Below are 12,468 nucleotides of genomic sequence, written 5' to 3' on the forward strand. Positions count from 1 at the left end.
GGTACGGATTATAGAATTTAGAAATTATAAGTAAGGATAAAAAGAATTATGCAAATGAAAAATTAAAAATGTAAATAATAATATAAATAAAAATACAAAAAAAAACATAAAAATAAAAAATACAAAAAAATTTAAAATAAAAAATACAAAAAAATAGAAAATTTAAAAAGTTCGTGATTCCGAAATTTCAAGAATTTTTTCCTGAGAATGTTTGTATCTAATCAAAAAAACGCTAGAGACATTTTTGAATCGAAATAAAACCTAGAATATGATGCAATTTTTTTTATACATTTATATTAAAATTTTCATTACCTCGTCCGCCATATTGGATCCGCCATTTTGAATTTCTAAAATCCGTTAAAGTATTCTCTTTTACGATATAGCGAATCATAGAGAAACCTAAGTAAACTTAGGATTTAGAACTTTTATGAGTGGAAATGTGGAAAAAACAGGTTAATTTTCCAGTTTTCCGGTCGCCATATTGAATCCGCCATTAGGCATAACATATATTTTGTTGGAAATTACTTATAAAGGTCAGGCAATAGAACTGAGACAGTTTGAGTATAAAAAAGTCATCCATTTTAAGTTCATACATGAAATAATGCGAAAATCCACTGATTTTGTAAAATTTTGGCAATTAGCCGCCATTTTCGTCATGATAAACAATTTGGAATTGACCAAAAAAATGTTTTCCATAAACTATAGCTATTTTGTCCACCTTTGTCCATAGTTTGAAATAGATCGAAGTTTTTTATGTAATTGAAAAAAAAAAGTTCAAAAAAAAAATTTTGAAAATAGCCTAACTTTTTCTAATAAAGTCCGCCATATTGGATTGGGAATGCAAAAAAACGTAATTTTGACGTCAGAAATCGAAAGAGCAGACCCGAAAACATAAAGTAAAGTAGGTTTGGTCGATGTATATCTCATTTTCCGATTGGGAAGTATGGCTCGAAAATCAGTCTAAAAGTCTCTGGTTTTGGGCGTTAATGGATTAATAGACTCACTAGTGTCAAATATAAAAAATGGAAGTACCTCACAGGTAAAAGCGAAGGTTGGGGCTCTTATCCTTAAAATAAAAAAAACAATCTAATATTTATAAATGAAAACAATTATTTATTTAAATACAAGCTAGATACATATAAATTTATATTTGTAATTCATTGTTGTATAGTCTCCTTATTTATCCAAGAATTGTGAGTATTATCAAAGCCAAGTCATTTTACGAAGACTTCATTACCCCGTCTTCTGAGAATTTTTTCTACAAGATAGATAACAGGATACATAGCTTTCTGTAGTTCTTGCTCATAAAAACCACCAACAATAGGATTTTCTTGATAATCTAGTAGGTGATATGTTACAGGTTTAGTTCTCGAAATACGATGAATAGTAAAAATTTCTGTAGACCAATTAGGCGTATATCCTTTTTCAAAAACGTGTTTAGACTTGCTCACTCGCACTTTATCTCCTACCTGAAATTTCGGTTTTTTGAAAAGACGATGATCGTAAGAATCGTGTCAAGACCTGCATTTCATTTTCTTTAGTCACGTCTTTAGGCTTCATATATATTGTGCGATGTTTTCGATTATTATAAGATTCTATTAAACTGGGGAAAAAGTCAATCCACTTATAATTTCCTATTAAACTGAATTTCTTCTACATAATATTTTTTAGTGTTCGATTGAAACGTTCACAAATTGATGCTTTAAGATTGCAATAAGTAAAATAAAGGTTTATTTTATATTTTTTCATTAGACTTTGAAAATTTGTATTGTAGAACTCTTTGACTCTATCCACTTGGAGATTTTTAGGAATGCCTCCCTTTTTTAATACAGACTCCATTGCGTTAGTGACATCTGTAGCAGTTTCCTGTTTTACTGGAACTCTCCAAGCATATTTAGAGAATGTATCTTTAATAGTTAATAGATAGCGAAAACCTTTATTCTCTCTAGAATAGCTTTGCATCTCAACAAGATCAGCTTGCCACTTCTCATCTATTTCACGTATATCGACTTTTCGACGAGGATAGTTTGGACGTGCTGGTTTGTGTAACTCATGCACCACTCTTTGATGTTTCATTTTTTCAATCTATTTGTTATAATTGAATGAAAAGTCAGACGGCGTAATCTTTATTTCTTTCTCCTTATTATTATCATTATTATTTGTTTGTAAATATTGAATCGCTTCTCCATACGATCGTAATTGTATTCTTATTATATTTAAAGATTTTTTAAGATTATTTATTGTAGTCGTAAGCGTATCGACGTTAGCTTCACTAGTTTTTTGCAGATTATTTATTGTAGTCGTAAGCGTGGTAAGGTTAGCTTCACTAGATTTTGCACCGTTCGTAAGTTTACAGCATCGTTACTCTCTTGAGGATCAGCTATATTAGAAATTCTTTTGTTATCCACGTCGTATTGTCGGGTCTTTAGTAATTTTATTCCCTACACCAGGAAGACTTCGATTACCCTCCTTTTTATTCAATATACGTTCAAACACATCAACACTCATTTTATTACTGAGGAATATTTAGGATTCTCTTAATATATATAGCCAACTTCACGTAATTCTTCAATGATTGAATAAATTTCATTAATATGACTAGGATTACCAGCGGTTTATTCGACGATAAGCAATCTCAATCGATCAACGAGCTCGTTTGGATCATCCCAATATACATAATCAAATAATGTTCTTTTTCTTGCTATTTTATAGTTAGGAAAAAGACCTTGATGGGTGACAACTCGCGCGAGGCGAGTTTGTCCCGTACGAAGGCCTTTCAACAGCCGAGCGGCCTTTGACTCGGGCGGCAATCAGGCTCTCGGGCACCCCGTCCCGTTCGCGCGTCAATAACAAAGTCTCCGTAGATTTGAATCCGGACTCCCGATACCGCGATCGTGAAATATTCGATCGGACGTATTCGTATATATTTATCCGTATAATCGGTTATATATAATAACGGAGAAGTGTATGGATATACTCAAGCGCGTTTACTAGTACTTATAGAATTTATTTTATAAAGCTTAAGTACATGAATAAATGATACAGCGAAAATTAAAAAGATATATATATATATATATATATATATATATATATAGACGCGTGTTCTTCTCGCGTTGTCTATTATCTATAAAAAATATGGTAGTCACTGTAACAGGCTGCCGATTAGTCGCTAAACCCAAGCAATTGTTATTGCCGTAACGTCCAACCGGTGCTCTGCTAACTACGTGCTTGGAGCACGCTAACTCTCCTTATGCCGGTGTGTGCTTGCGCCGAGTCGACGTAGCGAACCAACTTCGACGTTCGTACTATCCGCTAGGGGTGCTGGTGCGCTCGCTTACCAGAGCTCCATCGTCCGCAGCTGATAACTCGTTTGACGAACGACTCTAACTATCGCACTCGCGATCTATGATGAATTCTCGGCGCGTTCAAATCAAAACATAAATACCGGTACAAGGTGAGACGAAAATAATGAAGTCGTCTCGTATTGTTCACGAACCACTTTATTATGAGAACTAAATCTTATACACGGGATGATTAGCCGAGAGTCTTTGACGCACGCTATGTATACAAGATTAATCTAACGGGGAGAGAGAGAGAATTACTTTCGCGAACGCCGCTAACTAACCGCACGCGCAACAATGTTAACGAAATTCACCGCGCACGCTGCGCGGGATCGCACGCAAAACTAACACAAAAGTGCAGTGCACTTACCGCAAAGATGATTAGGATACGGTGGCCAACCGTATCCGCTTACAAAAACGATGAGCTGCCGCTGCAACCTACTTTTGCTGCTGTTGCTGGGCTGCGCTGCGGATGCTGCTTCAAAGTTGTTGTTGCAGTCGTTGAAGCTGTGCACGAGGTGCAGGAAACACTCTCACTCACAACACAGAATATCTATTGTGACTCCTGTAATCCCTTGACACTGCTGTGAAGTACTTGGCGAAAGACACGATGTAGCAAGGCTGATGAACTCTGCTATACTAACTCACTAGCTCTCCCCTCCCGGTCGTTGCCCCTAACGCGCGCGTGCGCCCTCTCTCTCTCTCTCTCTCTCTAACCTAAGCCGATCACGGCTATTTCGCATAGCAACGCTTGACGGTCCGCGCGAGTCATAACGATTTTCGGCAATCGTTGCATCACTTATTTTTTTAAATACAGTTATTGACAATCGGTCCTTTAGTATTTTCTATTTATCGGTCCTCTCTCCTATGTGTTTCTCTTTAAATGGATTGTAAGGTCCGTATATTTGTATATGTCCAATTAATACTGTCGATTAATTTATATCTTTTTCTTGGTCCTAGCGACGTGAATAAGTTGGCTGTACGGTTGCTGTGTTTCTTTGCCTTTTACTACACTCAAACTGAACTGAACTTTTAACCGGATAACTCGGATGAATCAAACTAAATTTAGATTTCAATCGGCGAGATGAACTCTGTAATGCGGAAATATTGCGGCCTAGTAGCTCTAGCGCTCAGTCCTGACTGACTAATCTCTGGTCGTTGTTTTCGCTGGTTTATTATATATTCTTTGTCCCTCGCATTCCGTCTCTCTCTCGCACATATGCTTTAGACATAATGGAACATAATGGAACGTCACGTAACAGACCTCTTCCATCAATAGTCAATTTTCGCTTCTTAGCACTACCACTTAAAGATAAATTTGGACCAATATACTTTTTAAATTTATTTACATGCTTAATGCGATATTCTCCATTTGTTTCATATCTCTTATGATAAGCGTTAGTGATTTCAAGAATTTTTATATAATTTTCAATATCGGGTGAACTGATTACTTTAGAATTAGGATCTTTACGAAAGAGAAGTTCCATTAATCCAGGCGTCTTGCTGAATGCTTTATCATTCACAGTCACATTATCGTTTTGGAAAGAAATTGGAGAATTGCCTATGACATACGAGGGTGGTCTGATAAGTACTTTGCCTATAAAAGAAAAACGAAAATTTTGGAAAAGTGGCGTTTTATTTTTCAACATAGATACACTTGGCCCAGCGATGCTCCAACTTCTTTAACCCGTCTGAAAAATACGTTTCCTCGAGGTCTGAAAAGTAGGCTTCCGTGGCAGCGATGACCTCCTCATTCGACTCAAATTTCTGCCTGGCGAGTGAATTTTTCAAGTTTGGAAACAAAAAGAAGTCACACGGGGCTAAATCTGGAGAATACGGTGGATGGGACAGCAGTTCGTAGCCTAATTCGACTAATTTGGCCATGGCAACGGCGGAGGTGTGAGCCGTAGCGTTGTCATGGTGGAAGAGCACTATTTTCTTCGCCAAATGGGACCGTTTTTTCTGCAATTCGATGTCGAATCGGCCCAATAATTCGGCATAGTACAGCCCTGTGACCGTTTTGCCCCTCTCCAGGTAGTCGATGTAGATCACATCTTGTGAATCCCAGAAAACGATGGCCATCACCTTTCCGGCCGATGGGGCAGTCTTCGCCATCTTCGGAGCACTTTTGCCGGGTAAAGTCCACTATTTCGACTGTTCCTTGGTCTCTGGTGTATACCAGTGGATCCATGTTTCGTCGACTGTCACGAAACGACGCAGAAACTCCTTCGGATTGCGCTGAAACAGCGTCAGACATTGCTCTGAAGTTGTCTCACGGTTGCGCTTGTTGTCCGGAGTGAGCAAACGCGGCACCGATTGCGCCGACAGCTTTCTCGTGCCCAAAATTTCATGCAGGACATGACCCACGCGGTCTTTTGAGATGCCTACGATCTTAGCTATCTCGCGCACCTTCAATCGTCGATCTGCCCATACGAGATCGTGAATTTTTGTCACGTTATCCTCCGTGGTAGCCGTTTTCGGAGCACCTGGACGTGGCTCTTCTAAAATCGACGTGCGACCACGTTGAAACTCGTTAAACCAATTTTTGACAGTCGCCATCGAAGGAGAAGAGTCACCGTACACAGCATCCAAGCGCTTTTTGATTTCGCTGCGCGATTTCCCTTCCAAAAACAAGAATCGAATCACCGACCGATACTGCTCTTTTTCCATTATTCAAAAATCAACGGACACGCTTGATTTCACACGCTCTCAAAAATTAACTACAACTCCAATCCAGCTGAAATCTTGACAGTAACCATCGAGAAGGTTGTACTACGTGATAGAATATTTCTTTTGCGAGAATGGCGCCATCGGGCGGTGAGGCTAAGTACCTATCGGCCCACCCTCGAATCTATTTTCATGCAAACGAACGACAAATGTCTTGTCTAAATTACTTTTCTGTTGCGGTTCATGCAATAGTCTAATATAGTTTCCTACAATCGAGTCATTCAATAGCTGTTTTTGTTGTTTTGTAGTTACATTTGAACTAACATTGTCTAAATTTATTGCAGTTCTATCAAGTGATGATTCTCTAGTCTTACTAAATTCGTCTTCATCAGCATTATCATTACCATCATCAGCAGCATCAGCAATACACATAGCGGATTTAAATGTAGAATCAAGCGGATGTAATGTAGAATTTAAGTCATTAACAGTACTGTTGAAATATCGAGATCTATAGGGAGTGTCAGCTGTTGTTTTCGACTTGAAAACTTTATCGAACGTAATTTTCTTCTCCTTGTTCGTTTCCTGTTCAGTATTATCGTTAGTTTTATCAATAGCTACCTCCACAACACAAGCCGACAAGAAAAAAAAACCCAGAAACCAGACAGTACGTTCCCAAAGGTTTTTGGTGAGCTGAAACCGAATCTGACCTCAGAATTGCTCCATCACCCTAGGTTTTCGAGAAATCCTAACCTAAAAGTTCAAAAAACACGATTTTTCACTATATTTCGCGTAGTATTACGTCGTAAGCCAATTTTATTTTAAAAAACGAGTAATGCTATCTCAAAGTACTACTCTTACCCTTCATAACCTTTTTTTCAGATTTAAAAAATCTTTTTTTTCCATCGAGATATCGTAGATTGAATTTGAGTGATTTAGCGATTTCGTTACAGCACGAAATAATGGCCTTGTTTTCTACGCAGCTTTCAATTACGCGTTTTAAATCTTATTTATTCAGTTTGTCAGTGTTGCATCTGAATATCTGCAACCCTACAGTTTTTCACTTCTTTTTTTATGATAACGCTGTCGTTTATCTTGAAATGAACGTTTAAGAGATTTGCGTCTATGATGATCTGTCAATGTATCGTGTCGGTGTAGAGCCCAGCAATAGTCAGCCATCATGCTCTCATTCCATCTACCTTGATAATGTTCCTCTTTGTTTCTGAAATCTTGATGAAATCTTTCATCCATTTCTTCACTGAACGCCCCAACATTGTCTGGAAAGTATTCCAAATGTGAAAACAAAAAGTGCATTTTCAGGCTTATCAAACACCCTAATTTTTGAAAATTCTGTAGCATTGTCGACACAATAGTTTTGTATTTAGGGTCCCGGGGTTTCCGAGAAAATTCTCGGTGACACTTTTGAAACTTATCCAAGCATTTCTCTCATTAGTCGTCATTGTCAAGAGAAATTCATCATCTTTCATAAGTGCTCGAATGTCTGGCACTACAATATGCCTTTCTTAATATTCGCTTCAGACAATTTAGGAAATTTGCCCTGAAGATACTTGTAACATTCGCATTCCTTATCTAGTGCCTTGACGAATTGCTTCATCAAGCCCAGTTTTATATGGAGTGGAGGTAACAAGATATATTTAGTATCAACAAGGTTCTCATGGACGACATTGTGTGATCCAACAACCATTCCGATTCTTTTCATCCATTCTTTCCGAACCCAATATTCTTCTCGTGCACGACTGTCCCAGAGACACAAAAAACAGGGGTGCTTCGTATTTCCAGATTGCAAGCCAACTAATATATTGATCATCTTGAAATCGCCACAAACGAGCCATTTGTGTTCATTGTAATTGATTTTCTCAAGAAGGAATCGAAAGTTATCGTGAGACTCTTTCATCACAGTGGAATGAGCAATGGGAATAGCTGCATACTCATTCCCATTGTGCAGAAGTACTGCCTTGAGACTTTGTACAGATGCATCCATGAAGAGTCGCCAGTTCTCTGGATTATAACCTCCTTGCACTCCATATAAACTGATGAGATGCTTTATATCGTTGCAGTAAACAAGGTTATCCACGCAAGTAAAATATGGCCGAAATTTAATATCTCTCTTCCTATAAATAGAAACTTTTGTCTCAGGTAATAAAAGATTTCTTTCTTTTAGTCTTGAAGCTAAGAGTTCTAAAGAATCTTTCGGAAAATTCAAATCACGGATCAGATCATCCAAAGAATTTTGGTCGAAAAGTTTGGGCTTTTCTGAGTCAGAAAAATCTTCTTCATCACTACTGCTGCTTTTGTCTGTTACCGGAACTTCTATTGGTTGAAGTTTTTTTGGCTCAGAATCAGAATTTTTTTTTCTTTCTATTTTTCCATACTGAGCTGCTGTTACACTAGAAACGTTCGTATAAAGGAGAGAAGCTTTGTTATTATGATTAAAACCTAAAGTATCACATTTACAAAAGTAACAGTCATCATGGTGATTTTTAGGTTCACGGGGTTATACCGTAGCAGGTTAAAGGGCTCGAGGGATAAGGAAATTGGGGTGTGAGGGTCTGGGGTTATACCGCAGCAGGTTAAAGGGCTCGAGGGTTAAGGAAATTGGGGTATGTCCGTCAGGGGTTACAGCGTCGCAGGTTATGGGGCTCTAGGGTTAAGGAAATTGAGATTATAGAGTCATTCTGACGTTAAATTTGGATTCAGTGACCCAAAAAACATATAATTACACTATAACTCCTTATTCGGAAATTCGCCACTATTTCGTGCTGTAACGAAATCGCTAAATCACTCAAATTCAATCTACGATATCTCGATGGAAAAAAAAGATTTTTTAAATCTGAAAAAAGGGTTTTGAAGGGTAAGAGTAGTACTTTGAGATAGCTTTACTCATTTTCTAAAATAAAATTGGTTTACGACGTAATACTACGCGAAATATAGTGAAAAATCGTGTTTTTTGAACTTTTAGGTTAGGATTTCTTGAAAACCTAGGGTGATGGAGCAATTCTGAGGTCAGATTCGGTTTCAGCGCACCAAAAACGTTTGGGAACGTACTGTCTGGTTTCTGGGTTTTTCCATTTTTAAAATTTTGTCGGCCTGTGTAATTTTATTCAATGTAACTGACGGCTTTTTGATTTTTCTTCATGTCTTTCGTGCTTGGCGTTTTTTAAATCCTCTACCTCGTTTCTTACTATCTTTCTTCATAGCAACACCCATACCAAGCTTACTTTTAACTTTCATAATGTTGGCTATAGTAAAGGCAGCTGCTTTCTCACCAAAACTGCTATCTTTAGCTTGCACTCTTTCCCAAGCTTTGTTAGCTAGAATTTCGTCAGCTTTATTTCTTGTCGCAATATCCTCCAGATTTTGCGCATAAGCAATATCGTCTTCTTTACAAGCAACGTCTAGTGGATTTTTACCATGATCTCCACGTGCCAATCGTTTGTTCAATTTTGTACCAGGACCACAATACTGATATCCAGGTAAGTGAGCTTCAATAGGCAAGTTATTTATAATCTTGTTCACTAGATCACCACCAGTCTTTCTTTTATAGTACGTGATCATACTTCTTCGAAAGACAGCATGTTAATGAAATAAAAGATATATAAGCAGACTTTTTATACCTAACAAACTCATTCATTGAGGTGTCGATGATGAGTTAACAACATGGATATCAAAGAACAACCTCTTAAGCTTCAAGTCATTAATTTCGATAGAGTGGTGGAGACGGAAAAACAAGAAAAAAGACATGGTGAACTATTGCCTAATAGTATCCGTGCCGTTTTCTGCGGACCTAGTAATTGTGGAAAAACTAATTGTTTATTAACATTAATCACTCATCCTAATGGTCTCAGATTTGAAAACGTATATGTCTACTCAAAATCCCTTAATCAGCCTAAATATACATTTTTGAAAGATTTATTAGAGCCTATTAATGATATAGAGTATCATGCTTTCAGCGAGCATGAGACAGTTGTTTCACCAGATAAAACACGACCAAATTCTATCATGATTTTTGACGATATAGCCACTGAGAAGCAAGATAACGTAAGAGCATTCTTCGGTATGGGTAGACATAAAAAAGTAGATAGTTTCTATCTCTGTCAATCGTACGCTCGCGTTCCGAAGCATCTCATTCGAGATAATGTGAATTTACTTGTTTTGTTTCGACAAGATGGCGTGAATATTAAGCACATTTACAATGATCATGTTAACTCAGATATGTCTTTTGAGAAGTTTAAAGCAATTTGTTCAAAATGTTGGAGAGACGATAATCATGGGTTTTTGGTTATCGACAGAGACAGACCAATAAATCATGGACGATATAGAAAGAGATTTGATTCTTTTGCTATAAATATAGATGAGTGAGTGGATGAAGGTTATTTAACTTCAGAAATTAGAAACGTAAACATGGCTGACTTTGAAAGAGAAAAGAAGGTGCTCGAGCAATTATCCATGGCTCGTAATGCCATAAGACGCAAGTATCAACTAATAAAACGCGGTAAAGCTGATTTAGAAATGACATTGCATGAAACTTTTAAACCTATGGTTGATCCATTGAAGAAACACGTAGAGGCAACTACTGATAAAAGTAACGCTACTACTGCTGAACAGCCAACGAAAAAGAAAAAGAAAATCGAGTTCGATAATGTTTTCAAGTCAGAAGTAGCAACTGACATTCCCTACGAATCTAGATATTTCAATAGTACTGCTAATGAATTAAATTCTACATTACAACCGCTTGATACTACATTTAAGTCTGATATTTCTATTGATGATAATGATGATGATCATGATGAATCATCACTTGATACAACTGCTATAAATTTGAACAAAAGTAGTTCAAATGTAACTACAGAACAGAAACAACAGCTATTGGATGATTCGATTGTAGGAAACTATGTTCGACTATTGCATGAACCTCAGCAGAAAAGTAATTTAGACAAGACATTTGGTGTTCGTTTACATGAAAATACATATGTCATAGGCAATTCTCCAATTTCCTTCCAAAACGATAACGTGACTGTGAATGATAAAGCATACAGCAAGACGCTTGGTTTAATGGAACTTCTCTTTCGTAAAGAACCTGATTCTAAATTAATCAGTTCATTGGATATTGAAAATTATATAAAAATTCTTGAAATCACTAACGCTCATCGAAAGAGATACGAAACAAATGGAGAATATCGCAATAAGCATGTAAATAAATTCAAAAAGTATATTGGTCCAAATTTATCTTTGAGCAGTAGCGCTAAGAAGCGAAAATCGACTATTGATGGAAGAGGTCTTTTTCCTAACTGTAAAATAGCTAGAAAAGGAACGTTATTTGATTATGTATATTGGAATGATCCAAACCGCCGGTAATTCTAGTCATGTTAATGAAATTCATTCAATTATTCAAGAATTACGTGAAGCTGGCTATATATATTAAGAGAATCCTAAATATTACTCAGTAATAAAATAAGTGTTGATGTGTTTGGACGTATATTGAATAAAAAAAAGGAGGGTAATCGAGGTCCTCCTGGTATAGGGTTTAATATCACTGAAGACGGACAATACGACGCGAATGACAAAAGAATTTGTTATATAGCCGATTCTCAGGAGAGTAATGATGCTGTAAACTTACGAACGTTGTGAAAAACTAGTGAAGCTAACGTTACTACGCTTACGAGTATGATAAATGATCTCTCAAAATCATTGGATACAATAAGATTAGAATTAGTAAAGCATCGAGTAGTTATTACTCAGTTAGAAAAAGATAATATTAGTAATCATAAAGAGAAAGAAAAAGCTATTGGACCGTTTGACATTTTAAAAACAACTTTAAAAATAGTTTAAAATAAAACATCAAAGAGTAGTGGATGAGTTACATAAACCAGCACGTCGAAACTATCCCCGTAGAAAAGTTGATGTACGCGGAATAGATGAGACATGGCAAGCTGATCTTGTAGAGACGCAAGGCTACTCGAGAGAAAACAAAGGTTTTCGATATCTACTAACTGTTATTGATATATTTTCAAAGTACGCTTGGGCAGTTCCTGTGAAACAAAAAACTGGTGTAGATGTTGCTTATGCAATGAAGTCTATATTAAAAAAAGGACGTACTCCTAGAAATCTACATGTGGATTATGGCAAAGAATTCCACAATTCAAATTTTCAAAGACTAATGACAAAGTATAAAATAAATCTATATTCAACCTATAGCAATCTTAAGGCAACTATTTGTGAACGTTTCAATCGCATGCTAAAAAATGTCATGTGGAAAAAATGCAGTCTTCAAGGAAATTACAAATGGATCAACATTCTAGCTGATTTATTGAAATCTTACAATAATCGAAAACATCGTACGATAGATATGAAGCCTAAAGACGTAACTAAAGAGAATGAAATGCAGGTGTTGAGACGATTCTCTTACGACCGACGTCTTTTCGTTAAGAGCCCTAAATTTCAA

Source organism: Phymastichus coffea, unplaced genomic scaffold, assembly GCF_024137745.1.
Source record: "Phymastichus coffea isolate CEN01 unplaced genomic scaffold, Cenicafe_Pcof_1.1 PCOF00001, whole genome shotgun sequence".
Lineage (NCBI taxonomy): Eukaryota > Metazoa > Arthropoda > Insecta > Hymenoptera > Eulophidae > Phymastichus > Phymastichus coffea.